The sequence below is a fragment of the Chrysemys picta genome, chromosome 6 (assembly GCF_011386835.1).
Source record: "Chrysemys picta bellii isolate R12L10 chromosome 6, ASM1138683v2, whole genome shotgun sequence".
Lineage (NCBI taxonomy): Eukaryota > Metazoa > Chordata > Testudines > Emydidae > Chrysemys > Chrysemys picta.
In genome coordinates this window covers 107625059-107643153 of record NC_088796.1, presented here as the reverse complement: position 1 = coordinate 107643153, position 18095 = coordinate 107625059, and the positions used below count along the sequence as shown (strand labels likewise).

Here is an 18095-nt window from a genome sequence, read left to right as displayed (position 1 = left end):
CTCATCCTCACTGCCGCTCAGTAATGCTCTATCAGAAACCTCAAGCTAGCTCTCACCTCTAGCGCAATTGTCCCCTCTCACTCTTTGATCAGAGAAAGCTTCAAACCTCTGTTATTTGCACTTTCAAAAGTAGAGAGATTATTTTTCTCATTAAAACCAGACCAAGACTGTTTTAATGAAAACAGAATTTATTTTGCTTTGCCAATGCCTCTGAATTGTATCAGCTATCAACTAGGTCTGACACTTGGGCGACAGATTTATCTTCATAAATAGTTTCAATTGGTTTCTGCAGATTTAAAAAAAAAAACTACATTAACTAACAGTAGTTGCAGCTGGATTCCCAGAAGAACAATTAGCTGCCTTGTGCTGCAGCAGGGATTGAGAGTTTCATGAAACATTACCTTCAATGCTTTGTCTCTGTATCAATATACCAATGTACATGGACAGTAGCTCATATAACCTCCTTCTGTACTGGTGGTGCTGAATACATTTCTTTTCATATGTCAATGTTTTGTAGACATTACACACAGAGAACTATAGTGTATAAAAAAACCTGTGTTTTGGCTTACTGCAGAACCAGTTCCTGATCCAATTAAAATAACACATAACATATCCAGGGAAGCTGATCAGAAACTATGTCAGGAATATGTACTGTGAATATGACTTTCTGGATCACTGTCTTCTCTAAATTTTAATTGATAATGTAATAAATGGCTGCTATGGTATTATGCCTTGTACTAGACTTTACTATTCATTTGCGATGTCTGTGGTATAGTGATCGTGAGCTGTCTATCTCCTTGAAATGAAAGGAAGACATGCACAGATCTCTCGCTCTGTATCTCCCATGAATACAAATTTTACACCACATGACAATTTTGCAAAGTTTTTTTTATTATATCCTCCTGAGATCACACGTAATAAATTATAAGTTTCCATTAGACTAGACAAGATGTGAAGTAGTGCTGCTACTTATCTATTTTATATAAATGATACTGAGGGGCCCTAAACCATAAGAGTAGCAGGATTACATCTGTCATGTACATCTTTATTCCTATACCCCAAAAGGTATCACTCTGTTATGAACTGCCTAGTTGAATGCCTGGTTTTGCTTACTGTGCTTTTGTGATATTAATGTAGGTTTTCATACAATCTATGCCTCCCCTTTCCTCCTTTCAAAATTACAATTGGTTATTCCAAACAATCTCATTTTTCTCTTTGTATGCTTATCATATCATGTAGTGAAATTAGCTTGAACGGTTTGCTTACAGTTAATAAGGTAAAGAATAGTAATTTTTCAAGTAAGCACTGTTTTCAATCCCTTTCTCCTCAGAAGAATATGCAGGAAGTACCGAATCTGCTCATGTTGTTTTTTCTCTTCAGCCCTTAGTTTAACATTATTGCTGTGTCACTATTACATGATAATCCTTATTTTTATTACACATTATGACTCCAATCAAGCCTTAGGGTCAGGATAAACAACCCATTAATCATGCTCTTACCAGATCCTGACAAATCCTCTGTAATTTGGATCTGCTTCAGTTATACTTGTTTTGTAAATGATAGATAGCCAATTACACATGCATAATCCTACAACCCTTTGCAGCTCTTTATTATTATAAATTTATTTGAAATCATGTTGCATTTGAGACCTCCAACAGAGACAGAATGTAAAAGTGAATGGGGATGCTTGAACTGACATAGCACTAATGTTTGAGTTCTCATATAATTTTCTTCTAATTTAAAAGTGTAAAGTTAACTAATGTGACAGCTAAAGGAATGCAAGCCCCTTCTTCTGCTCTCTTAAATTCTGGAGATCTTTTCTACTCCCCATCTTATCTTCATGATAACCCTCTGTGTGTGGATATCCTCCCATTCCATAGAAGCGTATGTATGTGCCACACCTCCAAACATAATTCCCCCTCCCCTTGCCCCGTCAATCAAACCCTTCAAAAGTATGTGGGACTGGGATGGGTGTGATGTATTACAGCATCATTCCCCATCCTACTCCCACGTGCCCATGCTGAAGCTGGATAAAGCTATATTAGGGCCCTCAGGATCTGCTCCACAACTAATGCTGTGTCTCAGGGGGATCAAGACAAGGGCAGCCAGGTTCCTATAGGAGAAGTGCTTCCTGGAAGAGGGGGACCATCTCAGCAAGAGAGTTCCTTGCTTCAAAGGAGGTCCTTCCCCATGAATTCCTGCCCTCTTAGAGCTGGGAGGAGATGTGGCCTCTCCCACCTAGATGGAACAGTGCAGAGGACACTCCTCAGAGGGAATCTTAAAGTTCTACCAGTCAAAGTCATAGTCCCCATAGTCAGGAGAACACAAACACTGTTCTCTCTGTGTGTGCCTGTGGGCGTGGGCATCATTTCCCTCAGACAGGGTGGAGAGAGGCAGGGAGAAAGCATTGGTCCACACCCTCTTTCTTCACCAGCCAGTGGTTGGACCAGGGTCAATGGGGATAGAAAGCTGCACTATCTAGCACACACCCTATGCACTGGGATGCTTGGGAAGGACTTATACAATCCTTCATTGGCACCCGCTCTTGAGTGCAGCTCTCTATCACCCACAAGCAACATCACTGCCCAAGTGACATGATTTATTTGCTAGAGGTTTTCATCTGAACAAAAAGAGTTTGTGTGGGGCTATGATTGGTAATACTCACTAGTTTCACCACAGGAAAGAATTGTGGAATTTATTGGATATGCTGAGTTAAAATGAATTTCTCTCCAGCAAAAGTTACAAAGGGAAATTGTTTTGCCTTAAATTCCCTACAGCAATATAGTACGTTTCCAGTGGGCAATGATGTTTATATTACTCCAGAAAGGCAAAACAAGTCTGGTTTACTTTACCAAATATTCCTTTTTTCTCACTGATGGGATACAATTTTGTACCAAATACAGTCTAACTCACAAACCAGGACCAGCTGCTGGGATGAAAGTGGGAGGGAGGGAGAGTGTGGGGTGTCATATGGTATTCCCTGATTTTCTCCTTTTGGATCTGATCAAATGTCCATTGAAATCAATGAAAATCTTTCCATTGACTCCAGTGAGCTTTGTATCAGGTCCTTTATTTCTTCTCTATGTCAAAGGGCCCTGCAAGATAGCAACCTCTCACAAATCCCTGAGGAAAGATAGAATGGTTCTCTCAGGAACACACTGATGATGCTTCATAAGTTGGCCAGAAAAGTTCAGTCATTAGTGACATGTGATATAACCACTTCACCACTTTCTGGTGTACCATGTAAGAGGCTGTCACAGCTTCTTCCCATATTAAAACATTCTCCTGTTCTTCTAAAATTGCTGACCCTGATGTGAAAGGGCTTGGAGATTCCTCTCAAATCTAGCAAAAGAAAAAAAAATCAGTAATTTGCAGTAATACCTTACTGTTTATGCATTCATTACGTATTGCATAATGTATTGATACAAATAAGGTCTCAATGAGGGGCCTAGATCCCAGAACAACACTACTGCACCTTTTAGATCTGTGTTTGTTACTTTGGAAGTGGGAGTGGCTTTCAAAATCTCTACAATTAAGCAGTTTGGGTCTATCTCTACTGAAGTTTGCAGTTAGATTTTGCATGTTAAAAAAAAAAAGACAGAATCTCACATTAACTATTAAAAGTAAAAAATTTCAAACTGAAAAATGTTAGTTCCTCTTTGAGGTTGGAGGCGTCCCACTGTACACAAAGGCAACTGTCACCAGGTACTGGAATGCTGGTGTAGAAGTGAATACACCCAGGCGGGGAAATTTATGAAGGATTTTTGCCTACAGCTGCTGATAAAATTTAACAGGGTTTATCTTGCAGTTAAGGCACTGGACTGGAATTAGGATTAAACTCCCCCATTTCCTACAGGCTTTCTGTGTGATCTTGGGCAAGTGATGCAAGGGTTGATTTATAAAGGTATACAGGCATTGCTCTGCTCAACATGGAAAGGCCTACGTGATTTAGACAGCTAATTCCCATTTTACAAAAGCTATTTAGGCAGTTAGAAGCCTAAATCCCATTGACTTTCTCTGACTGGGACATTCAAAGGGGCCTAAGTCTTTCAATAGTGTATGAAACTCCCAGTTATGTGCTTCCTTTATCCATTTGAAAATGGGGATAACACTCCCTTTCTCCCATTCTTTGCTGTGTCTATTTAAAATGTCAAGTATCAGAGGGGTAGCCGTGTTAGTCTGAATCTGTAAAAAGCAACAGAGGGTCCTGTGGCACCTTTGAGACTAACAGAAGTACTGGGAGCATAAGCTTTCGTGGGTAAGAACCTCACTTCTTCAGATGCAAGAGTGAGGTTCTTACCCACGAAAGCTTATGCTCCCAGTACTTCTGTTAGTCTCAAAGGTGCCACAGGACCCTCTGTTGCTATTTAAAATGTAATATCTTTGGGGCAGGGTCGGTCTCTCATCACTGTGATTGTACAGGGCTGAGCAAAATGTGGCCTCAATACTGTTGGGGCCTATAGGGACTACTATAATACTAATAATACTGATAACAAAAAACTCCCAGCCCTTACCAATATCATCTGGATATCATCAAGTTGCTCTCAAGTGTCTATAGAAGAGCTCGTCCACAGAAATAACTCCAGTAACTGCTTTTTTCCAGAATATTGAAGCATTAAAGAGCACAAGTGGAAACTCAGAAAGGAATTTCTGAATTACCTGAGAGCAAACAGCTATTAGCAAGATGGGATGTTTCCCCATATAAACTGATTTCCAGAGAAAGGGAACATTCTGCCTCAGGGAAGAGCTAGGAAGAGGTGGTCATTTTATAAAGAGACACAAACGGTCCCAGAGAGGGTTACACAGTCATAGATTCCAAGAGTATAATTGATTGCTAACAACTCCAACTGCATTATTTATTTTCCATTTTGTAATTAAGGTAATAGAATAGCTTCCCCAGACTTTCTAGTAAGATTATAGTTAGATGTTTAACATCTTTTAAGTTCTGTAAATTTAATTACAATACCACCTACTGGCTCCAATGAGACCAGGACCCCATTGTGCCAAGTACTGTACAAGGAGAGGGACATGGCCAGAAGTAGGTAATATTGGTGTGACAGCCTGGTTATCAGGCATAGGCAAAATAGCGATTTGCTTCAGTCTCCTGCCCCAAAGGGTACTGCTAGGAACACAGACGAACAGGGACTATATGTGAGAGCAATGTATGCTGAAGGTAATAGCACTCTCACAACATGTTAATCCTATATTAATCCAAAATACATATGAATTATTATCTTGTCTAGCTAAGGGGCCGTGAGATTTTGCTCAAGCATTATATGGTAGGATTAAAATGAGAGTGGAAGGTGAAAGACTTCTGTTTACATTAGAAAATCAAAAATGATATCAGGAAACTGGAGCTGATGAGTGACTGAGATAATTTTACGCATCAGCAAATGCTGCGTAACAGTTAAAAAAAAATCAGAAGGCTTTCCTCCATTTTTACTTAATTTATTCTGAGGAATTTTCCTCCTGATTCTTCCATGATACGTCTGACGAAGTGGGTATTCACCCACGAAAGCTTATGTTCCAATACATCAGTTAATCTTAAAGGTGCCACAGGACTCTCTGTTGCTTTTTCCGTGATACAGAAGAGATCAGGTAGGTTTCCTAACTAAGAGATTTGCCACACAGGCTATAAACTTTTGACATTATATTTCTTTCTTTTATGTCTTTTCCTTTACTCATTATGGGATATAATTGCATCATTTATCACAACCATTTTTTTTTTCATATTTAAGCCATATAATTCCCTGTTCAGTTTTTGGGAGAGCATACTAATTTCTGTTTCTATGTCAAATTGCAATTTTAAACACCTTTGGGAACTTTCATTACATTATTGTCTATGGGTGCATCTATGCTTCTATGAATGGCTGCAGATGGCCCAGGTCAGCCGCCTTGGGCTTGCGGGACTTGGGCTCTGGAACTATATAATTGCAATGTAGATATTTGGGCCTGGGCTGGAGCCTGGGCTTGGAGACCTTGAAAGGGGGGACTGTCTCAAAGCCTTGGCTCCAGCCTTAGCCTGAATGTCTACACTACAATTTTTAGCCCCATAGCCTGGGCCCAAGTCTTGGGCTCTGAGACTTGGTGCTGCATGTTTTTTATTGCAGTGTAGAAATACCCTATGATTTCTTGATTTGTAAACATTATTACCTACCATCATGTCATAGAAACCTACAGAAATAACAACTTGGAAGGATAAATGTTTTCTAAGAGGAGCTCATGAATGATGAACTCGAGTGGCGTTTGTTCTTCCATTTCTGTGTATTACTCCTACGGCTTAGTCATCAATTTATGTGTTCTTTAGAGGGAAAAAGATTTGCATTGAAAGAAAAGAGCAGTTACAGTTACAACTGAGGTAACTGATATTATGTAATGAAATACAAATTGAGGGATTTTACTGGCTTTAACATGTACTGGAAGTGGATACTTTTGAGCTGAATCCTTCGCGAATGTAACTTTAATGAAATTAATCAGAGAATTTGTCCATTAAAATACATGCTTTAAAATCGGGATGATTAAGCTGCAAAATTTAGATACAGATCTGGATTCTGAATACCCCACCATTCAGAGCAGCTAGATTAAGCAGTGTTCAGATCTTGGTTTGGGCTTCATCTCTACATTTAAAATGGTTTAAATAAATAAATAAAAAATGGAATAATCATGTATACATTGGTCAGAGAGACTAAGAGAAAAATAATATTTAAAAACCTTTAGAATGTTCACCACTACCACCACCAGCAAAATAATTATGATATTCTGAGCCAGCCAAGGGTGTAATCCCCAAAAGTGCTGGCCACCCTCAATTCCCATTAACTTCAGTGAGAGTTCAAGTAGTGCATGCAGCACTACTTAGCAATTACTCATACCGCATTGGACTGAGTCTTTTGCATGGAATCCATCTTGCTGCTGGCTGCACAGGAGGAAGTTTACAGTGATTCCCCTCACCAGTATTATTTGCTTTGAACAGAGATGACAAAAAACAAAAGCAGCAACCAAGCCTCCATGCAGGTTCTTCCACCTGTAGGAAGTCCCAGCGGAGGCACCATTGTGGTCAGCCTTAAGGCTGGAAAAGCAATTCCTTCTTTTACCCTTGGTCTCCCTGTCCTGCTTTCAGCATACTATTATTATTATTATGTCCTGCCTGTACTTTCACCTGGAAGATCTCTCAGCTTCAAGTCATGGGTCAAAAAGAAATGTGAACCATTGTTTTCTTTGCAGAAATGTGGGTGCCCAGCAAAGGACAATACTGCACAGAATGGACTCTCCCCTGCTCTGCCCACTCTTGCCCCTCAGAATTCAGGAATTTCCTCTGCACAGAATCCCAACAGAGGGGTGTGGTGATGTGAAGCTGCTACTTCCCCTACTTCCATGAAGACAGAGGAATGCACATGTAGTGGGCTCCCTCTGTGCATGGATCATTGGGGGACAATAATTTTCTATTAGCTCTATTTGAATTATTAACTGTAAGATCATATTGATTATTAACAATCACCAGGTTTGGAAAGAGTTTATATTGCTGTTATGATTATGTGGCCAAACTACTCAAAAAAGTTGGCACCTAGTAGTTCATGGACAACTGCAGTAGAACTTACAGTAAACAGATTGATGAAGAGATATGAAAAAAAAAAGCTGACAAATATTGTATTTATATTCAGCATCCTGCAGGACAAGTAACAAAAATTCAAATAAGAACTGAAATTAAAGAGTGATGAAGCACAGGCAGTAAAGTAGCTAGAATAATGTAGAGAAATTCAAAATTCAAATGCAAAAAATAAAAAACCTATTCCAAACAGGGAGATCAGAAAAAGGGAGAGGAGCGAAGAGAAGATCAAATAGAGTGCATATGTACTTTGCAAAAATATATAATATCAGTTGATTTTCACACAAAGGAATGCAATTTTGAATAACACCAAATTGTGCACTATGCCCTCAAATTATGCTTGAAGACTACAGTACTCGTAAGATGACAGCTTTCAAATGTTTTCACAGAAATTTACACAAGAAATCTACACACCATACTTCAAGTTGTGTCTGTTTAATTAGTTGCCTGTAAAGTGGGAAACAATTCTAAAGAGAAACTGGAAACAGTGTTAATGAGATTCAAATCATACAGATATGACGGACTGCAGATAAAAGGCAAATGCCAGGATTTCTGCATTTTAATCAGCCAGATCACAGTTTTGATGAACATGCCAAAGGGACTGTTTTGTGCTCTGCTTCCACCGTGAGTGAAAGGAAACAAAATGAGCTGTTTTATACTGCACAGTTAGTGACAGATGATGCACCCTTTGGGATTAACATTAGAACAATGGAGATGATGATACTTACCTACCTTGTCAAGTGCTTCAAGATCACTACCTGGAAAGCCATATAAGTGCAAATTATTAATAACAATCATTATTATTAACTCATTTAAATCCAAGAGTAATTTTTTATTCAATTGATACTTTAAATCCATCCACATTTTAGTTATTGGGTCATCTACATGGCTAACTGACTGTAAAGTCAAATATGGATGAAAAATATATGGGATTTTTTACCATCACTGAAAATCCCCTGTATCAATCTTTTCCTGTAGCCCATAAACCCATGCATAACAAAGGATTTGGCTTTTTACATCTAGAAGAAAAATGATTCTCTTATCACACATGCCAAATTTTATGTGAAAAGGAGGGGTTCATTTTATTTTTAATATTAAACATTTAATTAAATATTTGTTTAAGAGTTAAAGGATTAAAAACTGATAGATATCAATAAACAATGGGGAATCATAATCCAATGGTAGTGTTTCTAGTGGAGTCCCCGACAGGGATCAGTTTTTGGCCAAATGCTAGTCGATATTTTTATCAACAATCTGGAAGAAAATACAAAATAATTGTGATAGAGTTTGCAGATGATGCACAGATTGATGGAATGGTAAATATTGCTAAAAACAGACCACTTATACATATTGATCTGGATTGCATGTTAAACTGGGAGTCATACAGTTTAGGGTAACAATTCCTCATGGGTCACCAGGTGCACCTGCTTTAGGCTCTTAACCTCTCAGGTATCTACTCCCTTGGTTAAAAACAACAAAGAGTCCAGTGGCACCTTAAAGACTAACAGATTTATTTGGGCATAAGCTTTTGTGGGTAAAAAACCACTTCTTCAGATGCATGGAGTGAAAATTACAGATACAAGCATAAATATATTGGCATGTGAAGAAAAGGGAGTTACCTTACAAGTGGAAAACCATGATGACAAGGCCAATTCAGTCAGGGTGAATGTGGTCCACTCTCAATAATTGATGAGGAGCTGTTAATACCAAGAGAGTGAAAATTGCTTTTGTAGTGAGCCTGACACTCCCAGTCCCTATTCAAGCCCAAATTAATGGTGTTAAGTTTGCAAATGAATTGTATCTCTGCAGTTTCTCTTTGAAGTCTGTTTTTGGAGGCTTTTTTTGTTGCAGGATGGCTACTTTTAAATCTGTTATTGAATGTCCAGGAAGATTGAAGTGTTCTCCTACTGGCTTTTGTATGTTACCATTCCTGAGGTCTGATTTGTGTCCATTTATTCTTTTACCTAGAGACTGTCTGGTTTGGCCAATGTACATGGCGGAGGGGCATTGCTGGCACATGATGGCATATATCACATTAGTAGATGTGCAGGTGAATGAGCACCTGATGTTGTGGCTGATATGGTTGGGTCCTATGATGGTGTCGCTAGAGTAGATATGGGTACAGAGTAGGCAATTGGGTTAGGTACAGTGATTGGTTCCTGGTTAGTGTTTCTGTGGTGTGGAGTGTAGCTGCTGGTGAGTATTTGCTTCAGGTTGGGGGTGCTGTCTGTAAGCGAGGACTGGCCTGCATCCCAAGGTCTGTGAGAATGAGGGGTCGTTTTCCAAGATAGGTTGTAGATCATTGATGATGTACTGGAGAGGTTTTAGCTGGGGGCTGTACGTGATGGCCAGTGGTGTTCTGTTATTTTCCTTTTTGGGCCCGTCCTGTAGTAGGTGGCATCTGGGTACCGTCTCGCTCTGTCAATCTGTTTCCTCACTTCCTCAGGTGGGTTTTGTGGTTTTTAAGAATGTTTGATAAAAATCTTGTAGGTGTTTGTCTCTGTCTGAGGGATTGGAGCAAATACGGATGTATCTTAGGGCTTGTCTGCAGAGAATGGATCATGTGATGTGTCCTGGATAGAAGCTGGAGGCATGTAGGTAAGAATAGCTGTCAGGAGGTTTCTGGTATAGCGTGGAGTTTATGTGACGATCACTTATTTGCATGGTAGTGTCCAGGAAGTGGATTTCTTGTGTGGACTGGTCCAGGCTGAGGTTGACGGTGGGGCTGAAATTGTTGAAATCCAGGTGGAATTCTTCAAGGGCTTCCTTCCCGTGGGTCCATATGATGAAGGTGTCATCAATGTAGCACACGTAGAGGAGGGGCGGTAGGGTTCAAGAGCTGAGGAAGCATTGTTCTAAGTCAGCCATAAAAATGTTGGCATATGTGAGGCCATGCGGGTATCCATAGCAATGCCGCTGACTTGAAGGTATAAGTTGTCTCCAAATCTGAAATGGTTGTGGGTGAGGACAAAGTAACAAAAGCTCAGCCACCAGGTGTACTGTGGCCTCATCAGGGATACTATTACTGACAGCTTGTAATCCATCCTTGTGTGGAATATTGGTATAAAGAGCTTCTACATTCATGGTGACCAGAATGATGTTTTCAGGAAGATCACCAATGCATTGTAGTTTCCTCAGAAAGTCATGGTGTCTCGAAGATAGCTAGGAGTGCTGCTGGTAGCGTAGGGTCTGAGGAGAGAGTCCAAATTGCCAGATAATCCTGCTGTAAGGGTACCAATGCCTGAGATGATGGGGCGTCCAGGATTTCCAGGTTTATGGATCTTGGGTAGCAGATAGAATACTCCTGGTCAGGGCTCTAGGGGTGTGTCGGTGTAGATTTGTTGTAGCAGGGAGTTTGTTGAGCATATGGTGTAGTTTCTTTTGGTACTCCTCAGTGGGATCAGAGGATAGTGGCCTGTTGAATGTGGCGTTGGAAAGTTGCCTGGCAGCCTCCTGTTCAAAAGCCGACCTCTTGATTACTACAGCACCTCCTTTATCAGCCTCTTTGATTATAATGTCAGAGTTGTTTCTGAGGCTGTGGATGGAGCTGCTATAAAAGCAATTTTCACTCTCTTGGTATTGACACCTCCTCATCAATTATTGGGATTGAACCACATCCACCCTGATTGAATTGGCCTTGTCATCACTGGTTCTCCACTTGTAAAGTAACTATCTTCTCTTCATGTGCCAGTATATTTATGCTTGTATCTGTAATTTTCACTGTATGCATCTGAAGAAGTGGTTTTTTACCCACAAAAACTTATGTCCAAATAAATCTGTTAGTCTTTAAGGTGCCACCGCACTCTTCGTTGCTTTTGTAGATACAAACTAACATGACTACCACTCGGATACTCCCTTGGTTGGAGACCTGAGAGTCTCTCCCTCCTGACCTGGAATAAAAATTCCTATACACATGCCACAATATTACCAGAGATCACCCATCTGTTTTATGGGGCCTCAGTAGGCCAAAGTCCTTCCAGCCCATCCCAGGAATGCCAGGAATGATTGGGGCCCGTCTGGGACAGAAAGTTCTGTCCATATACTGGATCAGAAAGAAGGTCCTGAGTCAGTTTAAACTCAGGCTATTTATCCAAAAAATCTTTCTTTGACTGTTGGTCTCTGGAGAATGTAGTTTGAACTGATGTCTGTAAGCCTCCCTAGGAGGTGGTACCTTTCTGGGGGGATTACAACCTGGCTGATTTACTTTAAAGATCACCCACCATTTTTAGCTCCTGGAGGAGCTGTGGTAGCCATCCCTCATGAACTAGAATGCAATCATACATAAACCCCTCATTTAAAACAATGAGCCTCAAAGACACTGCATTGGGTTGCAAAATTTGTCACATTTCTCCCATAAAGAAATTACAATAAAATCTGGCCCTCAATAATACATCAACTTAATACCAAAAGGTCTTTCGGGATATTGTAGGAAATTGCTATATCTGTCACACTAGTGCAATCCAGTACTGTGCATTTAATCAGCCGATGACATGATAATATAGTGAGGAATACAGAATGCATGTCATATGTATGGAATGGGGCAAGGTATCCTGGAAAGCACTGATATTGAAAAGGACTCAGGTGTCCACTGTAGATAACCAACTGAACATGAATTCCTAGTGTGGTGAAGTAGCTAAAACTATTATAACAACCTACCCTTTTATATGTAAGCAGGGGAATATCAAGGAGGAGTAGGGATGTTACCATCCATGCACATGGCGTTGGTGAGACCACTACTGGAATACAGTAGTCAGTTGTGATACTGATACTTTTAAAAATAGGTTGAAAATTTGGAGAGGGTTCAGAATATTGCTACAGGAATGGTTCAAGGCCTGGAAAATCTGCCTTACAGTACAAGACTTAAAGAGCTCTGTATTATTAAGCTTTTTAGTCTTTCATGTCTACATAACATAGGAATCATTTTACCCACCATCAAAGCGTTGCCACCTTGACGTGAAAGGTGGCAACTTCTTCCAACAGCATAGGCACATGAATACTCCCCAACACTTCACTTCCTCTCTTGAACAATAACTTAAATTATAGGAGGAATATAGGAATATGGAAGGAGGGGTGGGCTTATAATTAAGGAGCAGAACTATGGATCAGGAGACCTGAATTCTATGACACAGACTTCCTACGTAACCTTGTGCACAACTCACATTCACTGTGTGTTTTTGTGGGATACTTAGTGTGCGTCTTTAAAGTGGGGATGATTTTACTTCCCTATCTCACAGACACCACAACTAAAATTATTTATACAGTGCAATTGGCAAACATAGCACTTTACAGACAAGTAAGATTAACCAGTCCCAGCCCAGAAGACATTACAAACTAAACTTCAGCTGTATCTTATCTGTTGGTAATTAAAGTCTGTAAATTGCTTTGAGATCCTAAGATGGCAAGTGCACTAGAAATACAAAGAATTAAGATTGGAATCTGGCCAAGGTACTGGAGTTAAATACACTTATTAAATCATGATAAAACACAATAGTCTCCCCTTAAAAAACAGAACAACAACAGAGTCAGGTGTAGAAAGAAGAGACAGGGAACATGAAGAGGAGCAGTGAAGCAAGGTGCCAAAGCGACTGTGGATGTTGAAGAATTCTAACAGGGAGATGCACTTGTTCAGGAATGATGTGCCAAAAATATATAGCTTGGGGCCATTAGATTTAAAGTGATTACAGATAAGAAGATCTTAGTTTGCATTAACTCGGTTTAATCTGACTAGACATAAATCATGTTTGAAAGTGATTGTAACACCCTGCAAGCTAGGACCCAAGAACAGAGAGCAAAGAAAGAGAAAAGTTTTGTTGCTTGCAAAATGTGCCATGAGATCTTTAAATCACCAGAAGTAGTCAGGATGTTGTTCATATGTCTCATCTGAAAGATGGCCTCTAGTTCCACAGTGACTGGATCACTGGTTCACTACTGACTCAGAGGGAAGAATGCTACTTACTGAATCACCAACACTTTTGCTTACAACTCTCACATCAATCTACTTACTGAAGCTGACCCACCTTAGTTTGTGAGAGCTGATGAGATGGTACAGCTGGAGGCAACAGTCCTGCAAATACATTAAAATACATTAGGTGACTTGCTGAATTAACTCAGATGGGAAAATAAGCACCATCCAATTTACACAATCCCATCATTGGCAACTATCCTGGTACCCAAATTTGAGCTTTATGAAGGCTCTTAATTTTTTTCTCATGATTTGTTTTCTTATGTTTTTTTGACAGGGAAAAATATATCTTACAGAATGCAAACATGCAGAAAGTCGGTGGGGGGGAGGAGAGGAGAGGGGGCGAAGAGTATTTTCTATATGATTCTAATAAAAACTTGTTTTTCTTCTTAAAATTGTGCCTTATCTTTCCCATATATTAAATCAAGGGGGAAAACAAATTACTTTGGTATTTGTGAATTAGTAATCCCTTTTCTCATAAGAAGGAACACTGAATCACTATTTTTAAATATTATAAGCAGATGGGTAATCACTATAGCAACCAAAGAAGTTATCAGTTTCAGTGATTTAAGCATTCCATCTTCACATTCTTTAACTGCAAATGGTTAAACAATTTAGGACCTGAAGAGAAAAATAATTAGAAAAAAAGAAACATCTTAAAAAATAAAGTAAGTATCCATTCTTACCCAAACAATATAAGAACATAAGAACAGGCATAATGGGTCAGACCAAAGATCCATGTAGCCCAGTACCCTGTCTTCTGACAGTGGCCAATGCCAGGTGTCCCAGAGGGAATGAACAGAATAGGCAATCATCAGGTGATCCATTCCCTGTTGCTCATTGCCAGCCCTGGCAAACAGAGGCTAGGGACACCATCCCTGCCAATCCTGGCTAATAGCCATTGATGGACCTGTCCTCCATGAATTTATCTAGTTCTTTCCATTAATTTTATCTAGTTCTCTTCTAAATAAAGAGCCATATTAGGTTCTCTCTTAAAAAATTAACAAAAAACAAAACCCACAAACAACCCACCCCCTAACATAAGCAACGCCTACATTTGCTATAGACTCAGCCAGCCTTACTTGTGTGGAGTAGTCCCCTGTTCTGTGAGTAGTCCCATTGACTGCAGTGGGGCTACTCACAGAATCAGGTAGCGTGTGTAAGGCTGTCAGAATGAGATGTAAAAGGATTGCTATATAGCCTTTTAACATCAATTTAAAGACTCCCATTGACTGCTCTGAGCTTTGGATCAGCTCTGTAATGATGAACAAATATGGAAAGGGTCCTGTTTCTCCTCTCAGACCTCAATATGCTGCACCTGATTTTCAACAGAGTAAGCGAGATCAGAGTCAGGCCCAAGGCTTCTGGAACATTCATTCATTCCCTTTGAATGAGAAACCCTTTCATATAACTGAAACTCCCAGAAGTCAGATATCCATCATTAAAACACGGTTGCTCATGCCTATGACTAATATAGGGGGAGAGAGAGAGTGAGTGTGGGGAATAATGCCTCCATGAGCAGCAATACCTAAAGTTTCAAACTGAAACGTGTGTGCGCACGTGCGGGGGTGGGGGAGGAGGGGATCCCATATGGAATGGTGTTCAGGTGGTCGGAAAGTAGCTTTTCAGTATTTTCTATTGCAAGAAACAGAATCACTGATTCATAACATATCAAAATGAACTTTTTGTTCAGAATAAAAAGCGTGTTGAATCCTTCGTGTTTTTAAATATTATAAACAGATGGGCTATCACACCTGGTATTGTTCACAAACCATCTATAGCTATATATAGTGTCTTAATTCCTGATTACCTGACTGCTTAAAGCACTGCTGAAAAGGTCTATCCTTTTTCTCACTGCCTTGGAAGACACTCCTAATTTTAAAAAAGTGAACGGAAGACAAATCCTGTATCTTTATTCTCAGCATCCCTTCTAATATTAAAGCAGAATTTTATGGAGCTTTACCCTTCTACCTAGTGAGCATTTGTACTCTTCTAAGTTTTCTCTTAGACTGGACCTTTAAAAATGGAGGCACTCAGACACCTTGGATACTCAACTCAGTGTGAACAAAGAAACCTCATTACAGAGTCAAGAAGAGCTGTTGGTTATAACTTTCATTATCTATTTCACTCTGACAGATTAGTAAAATGTTATTATTGCCAAATTCAGTATATTTTTGTTTTATGGGCTCAATTAAAGGCACTACTGGACAGTAAGTTATACTTGTGTAGGGAGAGGAGTTTAGAAAAATGAAGCCAGAACTGCTGCATAGCTGTTCAGACAGGCTCTTCTACTCTCTAGCCTTAAGAAATATTCCAGAATGTAAAAGTTTCTCTGATCTTAAAGGAATCTTTACTTCTAGACTGGGGCAGCCGATTTAGTCCCTACAAGTTATATCATAAACCCTATTGTAGATTTCATTCCCCTTGGAGAAACTCCAGTGTTTCTGAAATCCTGCTGCAGCCAACACATTCTTGTTTTTTATGTCTCTTTAAGTACTCAAAACTGACGCACTCCTCCCTCTCAAATAGACTCTTAATTACTTCCGGAAACTTCCCCGGAGAAATTGTCAACTAGGATCACCTGACATCAAGCTGTGGTTGGTTGCAGAGGAACTAGCATTGTTCTTTTAGGGACCTCCACTGAAAACTGCTATCACCATCTGAGTCAATAAAATGACATAAATGTACTAGAGCCTCCACTGCTTCCATCTGTCAGGTATATTCTTCCTTATTGCCTTCTGACAAGGGGATCTAGTAGGAGTTTTGGCAGTTATGATCACTCTGACTTAACTTATGTCTATCTCTGGAGTGCCCCACACCAGTTCCACTTACCAACCACCTTCACAAAGATGCTTCCTCCCAAGTATTTACATAATTTTACTTGACAGAACATATGTTGTCACTCCCCACTCCCACTGGTATTCATGATTTAAACAATCCTCATCCACAGGGACTGGATAGCTTAGATTATAGATAATGGGACATAGAACCTTTCACTTCTAGATCACTGCTCCAAGAGTGGTTCAAGCTGATTTCACTGAGTGCTAACATTACGCTCAGCCCTGTACAAACATGTGGAAGGGTCTCTGTCCCAAGAAAATTATAATTTCATACAGATATAACATGGCTCAGACACATTAAGCAGAAATCAACTGTTGCCTGGTGGCTGGTATCAGTCCAGTTCCGAGTTAACAGGTATCTATAAGGGTAGCTATCAATTACTAGTATGGGATAATAGTCGAAGAGGTGACATGTTCTTAATATATTAGTCTTGTTAAAATTCTGTGCATGCCCAATGTGAGCTAGATATTTTTAGAAGATTCTTGAGACAGAACTGAGTGCTTATGCAATTAAAATAAAGGTTGTGCCTTCTTTTCTGACCAGTCCAACTATGAGGCCTGGTCTACACTACAGAGTTAGGTCAATGTAAGGCAACTTACATTTTAGTGTAGATGCTTACAGAGTTAGGTCAACATATCTCCCACCAATGTAATTCGCCCATTACACCAACTTAATAGCTTCACCTGAGCAAGAGATGCAGAGTTTAAGTCAATGTAGTTAGGCTGATGCAATCTGCATTGCTTGCATTGACTGTTGCTGCCTTTCAGAAACTGTCCCACAATTCTCCATACCGGCAGTTGAATCAATGTAAGCTGTCCTGATTGCCGACACTCGGAGCATAGTCTGGACATGTAAAACCAATTCAGTGACTGTACATTGACATAACCTAGGTTGGCTTAATTTTGTACAGTAGACTTGCCCTGAGTAGAAATAATTCAAAGTGACACAACTACAGTTGAATTTGCCTCTCTGTTATTCAGTGGGTTATGTTATTCATTGTTCACAAGAATTCATATTCACAATTATTCTTGAAAATGTTTGTGATCCTAACATTTGCCAATTTTTTGCACAAATCATTGTGTGTCTGAACGTTCAGACTGGGAGTGTATTGTTCACTATTCATTATTCTGTTGTTCATAAGGTTTCAGTGATCACACCAGTGAGGAAAAACAATACCTTGCCAATCAGGCAACCAACCACACAACAGAAATAATGAAGAGTTGAAATAAGCATGCTGAAATTTAGTCACACAAACTATTGGGTGTACAATTCCGATGAACATACAAAGATTTTTAAAAAGGAAAGAAGAAATCTGATGATTTGTGAACAGAGAAAGGGCTCAATTAATCATTTTTAAAAAAATATATTTTACCCACTATACCTTTGAATATTCATTAAAAGTTATAATGTCCAAATCATAAAATCCAACAAAGACTTGAACACTTCTTAATACTTCCTAAATAAATTAGTAAAATGAAACAAAAATAAACCCCCACCATGAATGGTATTATTATATGCCTTCCCAGCAGGGAGGCCAAGGACTCACTGGGCACTGAGGATTGAAGTGATGGAGCAATGTAGGGAAACTCACACAGCTATGTGGTACTTGTAATGGGCATAAATAAAATACTTCAGTCTCCAGGGCTGTGCATCTGCTATGGGTACCATATAATCAACACCACGTTCATT

At 39.6% G+C, this 18095-nt stretch overlaps 1 long non-coding RNA gene across 3 annotated transcripts in view; it reads right to left on the bottom strand.

Moving 5' to 3' along the window:
- Positions 1-534: 534 nt before the first annotated feature.
- The window catches only part of LOC135972255 (uncharacterized), a 198670-nt gene continuing 181109 nt past the window's right edge, over positions 535-18095 (bottom strand). For all 3 annotated transcript variants that reach the window (XR_010588678.1, XR_010588677.1, XR_010588676.1), the window contains 3 exons: positions 13621-13667; positions 8332-8361; positions 535-3342 (listed from right to left, as the gene is read on the bottom strand). This is a non-coding gene — a long non-coding RNA (uncharacterized LOC135972255). The remainder of the gene's footprint in view (positions 3343-8331; positions 8362-13620; positions 13668-18095) is intronic.